At 47.5% G+C, this 10,000-nt stretch overlaps 1 pseudogene; it reads right to left on the bottom strand.

The window, feature by feature from the left end:
- Window positions 1-10,000, bottom strand: part of LOC135564900 (rho GTPase-activating protein 44-like) — a 56,499-nt pseudogene that overhangs the window by 16,156 nt on the left and 30,343 nt on the right.

The following is a 10,000-nucleotide window of genomic DNA, read 5'->3' as shown; positions in this document are numbered from 1 at the left end:
AGTAGTGGTAGTGGTGGTAGCGGTGGTGGTAGTAGTGGTAGCGGTGGTGGTAGTAGTGGTAGTGGTGGTGGTGGTAGTGGTGGTGGTGGTAGTGGTGGTGGTAGTGCCGGTGGTGGTAGTAGTGGTAGCGGTGGTGGTGGTAGCGGTGGTGGTAGCGGTGGTGGTGGTGGTGGTAGTGGTGGTAGTGGTGGTGGTAGCGGTGGTGGTGGTGGTAGTGGTGGTGGTAGCGGTGGTAGTGGTGGTGGTAGCGGTGGTGGTGGTAGCGGTGGTGGTGGTGGTGGTAGTGGTGGTAGTGGTGGTGGTGGTAGCGGTGGTGGTGGTGGTAGTGGTGGTGGTGGTAGCGGTGGCGGTGAGATGGATATCTTGTTGTGATTACTGAGGTGTTCGTTGGGTTGGTAGTTAGTGTCTAATCCAGATTAAAACTAAAAATCAGCGTTTGTTTTCTGGTGCAGAGAGGGCAAGCAGACGGTGGGGAGTGAAACAAGCTTAACACACAGACTGCAGTCAGCTTTGTGAAGAGAAACATCAAGCAGAGTGAACAGCAAAGCAAAGGGGATTCCCAAAGGAAAGAAAAGAGAGTGGAGCCTGTAAAACTCCCTCTGTGATCACCTTGTGTCTTCACACTGCAAGAGGCTAGTCATGGTGAAACAGGCTTTAACCAACTGGAAGGGAGGACAACCCAAATGGCTTTGACCTCTACAGAATCTAGTAGCCTGAGTTTGACCTTCATGTTTGACCACGGCACACATTCAGAAAGCATCTCAGAGTAGGAGTGCTGATCTAGGATCAGGTCACCCTGTTCAGGTAATAATATTAATTACGAGCTAAAAGGCTAAACTGATCTTAGACCATCACTCCTACTCTGAGATGCTTAATGACTCTAATATGGGCCCACTCTGACTAAAATGCAACATATAATGTTATAGAGTTCCCTCAGCCAGCCCAGGGCAGTGTGAGACAGACACAAAACCCTTTCATCTCATTGGTTGAAAGAGCAACAGAGCAGGAGGGAGAATAAGCCAATCACAAGCCAGAACCAAGCATATTTTATAAACAACTTTTCTGCAACATTTCACACGGCCATTATTAATTCAAACAAGAACAAAATGGATGTATCAATCCCAGACTGCCACTTTAATGTGATATTAACTGGGATGGATTGTATTAATAAATGCTGTGGTTTAAGATGAGAGTAGAAAACAAAACGGTCAAAGTCACTCAGTGTGTGTCAGCAGAAAACACTGTAGCCATGGCAACAGAGGTCACCTCAAGCCACACCACGTCGCAGGGATCAGGTTGAATGATTACATGCTGTCAGAGACTTGTGGGAGTGAAATGATATGTGACATTTAAATAAAGAAGACGTATACGTATGTACTTCAAATAAAGTGTTCAGGAAAACTTGAGGTGGGATATAAACCTGTGTACCCTCTCAAACCTCAAGGAACGTTAGCTAGCCCCTCTTCATTAGCTCCCACAGTGACAGAAACCTGACAGACTAGACAACAACGGTGGGATATAAACCTGTGTACCCTCTCAAACCTGAAGGAACGTTAGCTAGCCCCTCTTCATTAGCTCCGACAGTGACAGAAACCTGACAGACTAGACAACAACGGTGGGATATAAACCTGTGTACCCTCTCAAACTTGAATCAACGTTAGCTAGCCCCTCTTCATTATCTCCCACAGTGATAGAAACCTGACAGACTAGACAACAACGGTGGGATATAAACCTGTGTACCCTCTCAAACCTGAAGGAACGTTAGCTAGCCCCTCTTCATTATCTCCCACAGTGATAGAAACCTGACAGACTAGACAACAACAGTGGGATATAAACCTGTGTACCCTCTCAAACCTGAAGGAACGTTAGCTAGCCCCTCTTCATTAGCTCCCACAGTGACAGAAACCTGACAGACTAGACAACAACAGTGGGATATAAACCTGTGTACCCTCTCAAACCTGAAGGAACGTTAGCTAGCCCCTCTTCATTAGCTCCGACAGTGACAGAAACCTGACAGACTAGACAACAACGGTGGGATATAAACCTGTGTACCCTCTCAAACTTGAATCAACGTTAGCTAGCCCCTCTTCATTATCTCCCACAGTGATAGAAACCTGACAGACTAGACAACAATGGTGGGATATAAACCTGTGTACCCTCTCAAACCTGAAGGAACGTTAGCCCTCTTCATTATCTCCCACAGTGATAGAAACCTGACAGACTAGACAACAACGGTGGGATATAAACCTGTGTACCCTCTCAAACCTGAAGGAACGTTAGCTAGCCCCTCTTCATTAGCTCCCACAGTGACAGAAACCTGACAGACTAGACAACAACAGTGGGATATAAACCTGTGTACCCTCTCAAACCTGAAGGAACGTTAGCTAGCCCCTCTTCATTAGCTCCCTCAGTGACAGAAACCTGACAGACTAGACAACAACGGTGGGATATAAACCTGTGTACCCTCTCAAACCTGAAGGAACGTTAGCTAGCCCCTCTTCATTAGCTCCCACAGTGACAGAAACCTGACAAACTGAAAAACAACAACACAACAACAACAACAACAACGGTGAAGTGGAGGGACAGACAATGAGGAGAAATAGGCCAACAGGAAAGAACCCCAAATCATGTCAGAGAGAAGACGAGTTTAACAAGTCTGTGAGACATATAACAACAACAACGGCTCAAACACTTCAAGACAAGTCATGGAGAGCTGGTGAAGATGATGATGATGGTGAAGACGGGAGGAAGGTGGAGATGAGGAATCCTCTATGGTGGTGGTGGTGGGGACTTACCTGATCCGGTCCCTCTCCCCAGGTTGAGGTGGGGGTGAGGGAGACTGGGCCAGCTCTCCAGGCTGCTCCAGGATGAGGGAGTGGTCAGCAGGGGAGCCAGGACCCTGGACACTGGGAGGGGTGGACGAGGCCTTACGGGCCAGGGTGGACGAACCCTTACGGGACACCCAGGACGTGTCCATCACCCGGACACCCATACTGAGAGGGACAGAGATGCATAAAACAAGAGACGGTCAGACAAGACAATTCAAAAACAAAACAAACTGTAGAGAAATATAGAGTTGAGAGGAGGAGGTCAGGACTAGAGGAGGAGGTCAGGACTAGAGGAGCAGGTCAGGACTAGAGGAGGAGGTCAGGACTAGAGGAGGAGGAGGAGGTCAGGACGAGAGGAGGGGGAGGTCAGGACTAGAGGAGGAGGTCAGGAATAGAGGAGGAGGTCAAGACTAGAGGAGGAGGTCAGGACTAGAGGAGGAGGAGGTCAGGACTAGAGGAGGAGGAGGTCAGGACTAGAGGAGGAGGAGGCCAGGGGACTAGAGGAGGAGGTCAGAACTAGAGGAGGAGGAGGTCAGGACTAGAGGAGGAGGAGGCCAGGGGACTAGAGGAGGAGGTCAGGACTAGAAGAGGAGGAGGTCAGGACTAGAAGAAGAGGAGGTCAGGACTGGAGGAGGAGGTCAGGACTAGAAGAGGAGGAGGTCAGGACTAGAAGAGGAGGAGGTCAGGACTAGAAGAGGAGGAGGTCAGGACTAGAAGAGGAGGAGGTCAGGACTAGAGGAGGAGGAGGTGATGACTAGAGGAGGTGGAGAACATGACTAGAGGAGGAGGTCAGGAATAGAGGAGGAGGAGGTCAGGACTAGAGGAGGAGGAGGAGGTCAGGACGAGAGGAGGGGGAGGTCATGACTAGAGGAGGTGGAGGTCAGGACTAGAAGAGGAGGAGGTCAGGACTAGAAGAGGAGGAGGTCAGGACTAGAAGAGGAGGAGGTCAGGACTGGAGGAGGAGAACAGGACTAGAGGAGGAGGAGGTCAGGACTAGAGGAGGAGGAGGTCAGGACTAGAGGAGGAGGCCAGGGGACTAGAGAAGGAGGAGGTGATGACTAGAGGAGGTCAGGACTAGAGGAGGAGGATGTCAGGACTAGAGGAGGTCAGGACTAGAGGAGGAGGAGGTCAGGACTAGAGGAGGTGTCAGGGGACTAGAGGAGGTGATGACTAGAGGAGGTCAGGACTAGAGGAGGAGGATGTGATGACTAGAGGAGGTCAGGACTAGAGGAGGTGTCAGGGGACTAGAGGAGGTGATGACTAGAGGAGGTCAGGACTAGAGGAGGAGGAGGTGATGACTAGAGGAGGTGGAGAACATGACTAGAGGAGGAGGTCAGGAATAGAGGAGGAGGAGGTCAGGACTAGAGGAGGAGGAGGAGGTCAGGACGAGAGGAGGGGGAGGTCATGACTAGAGGAGGTGGAGGTCAGGACTAGAAGAGGAGGAGGTCAGGACTAGAAGAGGAGGAGGTCAGGACTAGAAGAGGAGGAGGTCAGGACTGGAGGAGGAGAACAGGACTAGAGGAGGAGGAGGTCAGGACTAGAGGAGGAGGAGGTCAGGACTAGAGGAGGAGGCCAGGGGACTAGAGAAGGAGGAGGTGATGACTAGAGGAGGTCAGGACTAGAGGAGGAGGATGTCAGGACTAGAGGAGGTCAGGACTAGAGGAGGAGGAGGTCAGGACTAGAGGAGGTGTCAGGGGACTAGAGGAGGTGATGACTAGAGGAGGTCAGGACTAGAGGAGGAGGATGTGATGACTAGAGGAGGTCAGGACTAGAGGAGGAACCATACAGTACCTTTGTATTTTCCTTATGCTGCTTTGACGGGGCAAAGAAACGAGAGGCACGTAAGAGACACATTCTGTTCATTTTCTATTCATACACATAGGCTAGTTTAGAGGGCTATGGAGCTAGATAGAGAGTTAGGCAGCTACATAGTGGGTTAGGGAGCTACATAGTGGGTTAGGGAGCTATATAGAGGGTTAGGGAGCTACATAGTGGGTTAGGGAGCTAGAAAGAGGGTTAGGGAGCTACATAGAGGGTTAGGGAGCTACATAGTGGGTTAGGGAGCTACATAGTGGGTTAGGGAGCTAGATAGAGGGTTAGGGAGCTATATAGAGGGTTAGGCAGCTACATAGTAGGTTAGGGAGCTACATAGTGGGTTAGAGAGCTATATAGAGGGTTAGGGAGCTACATAGAGGGTTAGGGAGCTACATAGTGGGTTTGGGAGCTACATAGAGGGTTAGGGAGCTATATAGAGGGTTAGGGAGCTATATAGAGGGTTAGGGAGCTATATAGAGGGTTCGGGAGCTATATAGAGGGTTAGGGAGCTATAGAGAGGGTTAGGGAGCTATATAGAGGGTTAGGGAGCTACATAGTGGGTTAGGGAGCTACATAGAGGGTTAGGGAGCTACATAGAGGGTTAGGGAGCTATATAGTGGGTTAGGGAGCTATATAGTGTGTTAGGGAGCTATATAGAGAGTTAGGGAGCTGTATAGTGGGTTAGGGAGCTATATAGAGGGTTAGGGAGCTACATAGTGGTTAGGGAACTACAAATAGGGATAGGGGGCTACATAGAGGGTTAGTGAGCTACATAGAGGGTTTGGAGCTACGTAAAGGGGTAGGGAGCTACATAGAGGGGTTTGGAGCTACATAGAGGTCTAGGCCAATGACTAGTGTGGAGATTGAAATGTGCTAAGTGTAGAAGGGGCTAGTGTAGAAGTCTAGGGGCCTACATACGGGACCAATAGAAGGGGCTAGTGTATAAGTCTAGGGGGCTACAGAGGGGACCTGTAGAAGGGGCTAGTGTGGAAGGCTAGGGGGCTATAGAGGTGACCATTGGAAGTGGCTAGTGTGGAAGTCTAGGGGGCTATAGAGGTGACCATTGGAAGTGGCTAGTGTGGAAGGCTAGTGGCCTACAGAGGGGACCATTGGAAGTGGCTAGTGTGGGAGGCTAGTGGGCTACAGAGGGGACCATTGGAAGTGGCTAGTGTGGAAGGCTAGTGGGCTACAGAGGGGACCAGTAGAAGTGGCTAGTATGGAAGGCTAGTGGGCTACAGAGGGGACCAGTATACGTGGCTAGTGTGGAAGGCTAGTGGGCTACAGAGGGGACCATTGGAAGTGGCTAGTGTGGAAGGCTAGTGGGCTACAGAGGGGACCAGTAGAAGTGGCTAGTGTGGAAGGCTAGTGGGCTACAGAGGGGACCAGTAGAAGTGGCTAGTGTGGAAGGCTAGTGGGCTACAGAGGGGACCAGTAGAAGTGGCTAGTGTGGAAGGCTAGTGGGCTACAGTGTAGTCTGTATTCTGGGGATGAGATTCACAGTGACAGGGCATAGAGGGTTTCAGAGGTATTGGGACATGCCAGACCAAATGACTAGCCTGCACTGTCCTACCAAGAGGAAATGAGTGCCTCGTTAGTTAATACAGTAATGAAGCCAAGCTGAGTTCTCTGGAGTGGACTCACACGCAGAGACAAACACGTCGTCACAACTCTCCTCAGTCCAGAAACAACAGCCTGCCTTTGATAACCGCCGCAGTTACAAAACTGCTCATTTACTGAGTGGATAATAACTGTATTTTCTACCAGCGTCTCACATGGAGAACTGTTTGGGGTTGAAGTGTGTGGTGACAAAATGATATATCAATTGGAAAGTAAATCTGTCTGTCTCCTCTGTGACAGTCTCTCTGTGACAGTCTCTCTGGACAGTCTCTCTGGACAGTCTTCCTGTGACAGTTTCTCTGGACAATCTCTCTGGACAGTCTCTCTGGACAGTCTCTCTCTGACAGTCTTTCGGTGACAGTCTCTCTGTGACAGTCTCTCTAGGCGGTCTCTCTGTGACAGTCTCTCTGAACAGTCTCTCTGTGACAGTCTTTCGGTGACAGTCTCTCTGTGACAGTCTCTCTGGGCAGTCTCTCTGTGACAGTCTCTCTGTGACAGTCTCTCTGGACAGTCTCTCTGTGACAGTCTCTCTGGACAGTCTCTCTGGACAGTCTCTCTGGGCAGTCTCTCTGTGACAGATGGGTTGCCTCCCTCAATGTTCCAACGTTACGGGTTTACAGGTCTGTAGAAGTTTGGCCGTCAGTTGGGACAGAGGTGTTGAATTGTAAATGGGAAGCTGGTCAGCGGTGACATCACTGCTGTATCCGCTTGTTGCCCTCGCTAAACATGAGCATAACTCCCGCCCACATTTTAAACTCCGCCTACCCAAGCCTGTGATTCGTTGGGAGAGTCGTCTGTCTGTTTTCCCCTTTCTAAATGATGAGAGAATCTGATATTCTGCTCAGATCTTGTGCCGTTGCTCCAACGTTGCTCCAATGTCTGGTTCTCCGAGACTATTTCTGTGAGGGAGGATTTTGGCTCGTCTGCCAGTGATTTTCCACCTGGTGAGTCAGGGAGGGCAGGTGACGTTCCAGACTGAGAAGGATAGGCTAGGTGTGAGCGTGTGCGTGTGTGGTGTGAGAAGCAACCTCTATCACTGCTGCCGTGTTGCCATAGAGACGGTGCCACTCACCGGGGCCGGGACTATTTCAACAAGGTGTGTGTGGACTATTTAAATAATGTGTGTTTGCATTCCTAAGGTATCCCTCCTCACTAGATGAGGGCTGATAAAGCTGATAGCTAACTGGATGAGAGGATGATTGACAGGGCAGAGATTTACCCTCTTCCTGTGTTCTACTGAGACCTCTAAATCAGAACAGTGTAGATGAACAAAAACTTAAAGGGCTATTCCACAAAGTTTTGTTTTTTAAAAAAAGTATTAAGTTCCACCCGATGACATCGTCAAAAGTGATCTTCAAACACTATGAGATTCTCAGTGACGTTTGGAGCAAGAAAATACCCTCCATTGGGCTCTAAACTAAATGGCGGTTTTGAAAATCACTGTTTTTAACTTTAAACCCACCCTGTGATGTCACAAAGCCCTTTTAAAGGGCTTCTAGACTTTTTAACCACAGATCACAGAGACGCGGTGTTTTCACACACTGTATGTAGGCGCTGGTTTGGTGCTGGAGAAGTGCCCCTTTAAAAGGCTTTATGAAGCCTTCAGAAAACACTGTATGTAGGCGCTGGTTTGGTGCTGGAGAAGTGCCCCTTTAAAAGGCTTTATGAAGCCTTCAGAAAACATTCATAACACCTTCATAGAATGAATTTAGTTTTTTTTTTCAAAGATGCTTCATTAAACCTTTAAAGATCTAGTTCATTGTGTAAATACTCTGAGTCGTGTGTCTTTAACAAACTAGCAATCTGTTCCTCGAGGTTCTGGCTCAAGACTTTAAAAAACCAACAGAGAGAAGAGAAGGAGTGGGTGACAGTACGTGGGTTTAGATGATGCATGAGAAGAGAGAGACAGAGAAAGGGGGAAGTGAGAGAGAGAGGAAAAGATAGAGAGAGAGGAAGAGAGAGACAGAGAAGAGAGACAGGGAGAGAGAAGAGAGAAACAGAACGAGAGTGAAGAGATAAACAGAGAGAGAGAGTGAGAGTGAGAGAGTGAAGAGAGAAACAGAGAGAGAGAGTGAGAGAGTGAGAGTGATAGAGTGAAGAGAGAAACAGAGAGAGAGTGAAGAGAGAAACAGAGAGAGAGAGTGAGAGTGAGAGTGACAAGAGAAGCAGAGAGAGAGTGAGAGAGGAAGAGAGAGAAACAGAGAGTGAGAGTGAGACAGAGAAGAGAGAGAGAGAGAGTGAGAGTGAGAGAGTGAAGAGAGAAACAGAGAGAAACAGAGAAGAGAGAAACAGAGAGAGAGAGAGAGAGTGATGAGAGAAACAGAGAGAGAGACACCCCTATCAGACCACAGCAAAATCCCAGTCTACTTAAACAGAGCAATACTCAATCATGAGGCATCAAAGCCAAAGGAACTGAGTAACATTAAGAAATGCTATAGATGGAAGGAATGCAGTTTGGAAACCTACCAAAAAACAATTAGGCAACAACAAATTCAATCCCTTTTAGACAATTTCCTGGGTAAAACGTTCCACTGTAATAGTGAAGGTGTAAACCTGGCAGTAGAAAATCTTAACAGTATATTTGACCTCTCAGCTTCCCTATCAAATCTAAAAATCTCAAATAGAAAACCGAAGAAAATTAACAATAATGACAAATGGTTTGATGAAGAATGCAAAAATCTAAGAAAGAAATTGAGAAACCTGTCCAACCAAAAACATAGAGACCCGGAAAACCTGAGTCTACGCCTTCACTATGGTGAATCACTAAAACAATACAGAAATACACTACGGAAAAAGAAGGAACAGCATGTCAGAAATCAGCTCAATGTAATTGAAGAATCAATAGACTCTAACCACTTCTGGGAAAATTGGAAAACACTAAACAAACAACAACACGAAGAATTATCTATCCAAAATGGAGATGTATGGGTAAACCACTTCTCCAATCTTTTTGGTTCTATAACAAAGAACAAAGAGCAAAAACATATACATGATCAAATACAGATCTTAGAATCAACTATTAAAGACTACCAGAACCCACTGGATTCTCCAATTACATTGAATGAGTTACAGGACAAAATAAAAACCCTTCAACCCAAAAAGGCCTGTGGTGTCGATGGTATCCTCAATGAAATGATCAAATATACAGACAACAAATTCCAATTGGCTATACTAAAACTCTTTAACATCATACATAGCTCTGGCATCTTCCCCAATATTTGGAACCAAGGACTGATCACCCCAATCCACAAAAGTGGAGACAAATTTGACCCCAATAACTACCGTGGAATATGTGTCAACAGTAACCTTGGGAAAATCCTCTGCATTATTATTAACAGCAGACTCGTACATTTCCTCAATGAAAACAATGTACTGAGCAAATGTCAAATTGGCTTTTTACCAAATTACCGTACAACAGACCATGTATTCACACTGCACACCTAATTGACAACCAAACAAACCAAAACAAAGGCAAAGTCTTCTCATGCTTTGTTGATTTCAAAAAGCCTTCGACTCAATCTGGCATGAGGGTCTGCTATACAAACTGATGGAAAGTGGTGTTGGGGGTAAAACATACGACATTATAAAATCCATGTACACAAACAACAAGTGTGCGGTTAAAATTGGCAAAAACACACACATTTCTTCACACAGGGTCGTGGGGTTAGACAGGGATGCAGCTTAAGCCCCACCCTCTTCAACATATATATCAACGAATTGGCACGGACACTAGAAAAGTC

Source organism: Oncorhynchus nerka, linkage group LG26, assembly GCF_034236695.1.
Source record: "Oncorhynchus nerka isolate Pitt River linkage group LG26, Oner_Uvic_2.0, whole genome shotgun sequence".
NCBI classification, from domain to species: Eukaryota; Metazoa; Chordata; class Actinopteri; order Salmoniformes; family Salmonidae; genus Oncorhynchus; species Oncorhynchus nerka.
Note: the sequence above shows the minus strand (reverse complement) of the source record. Positions and strands in the feature narration are given on the sequence as shown.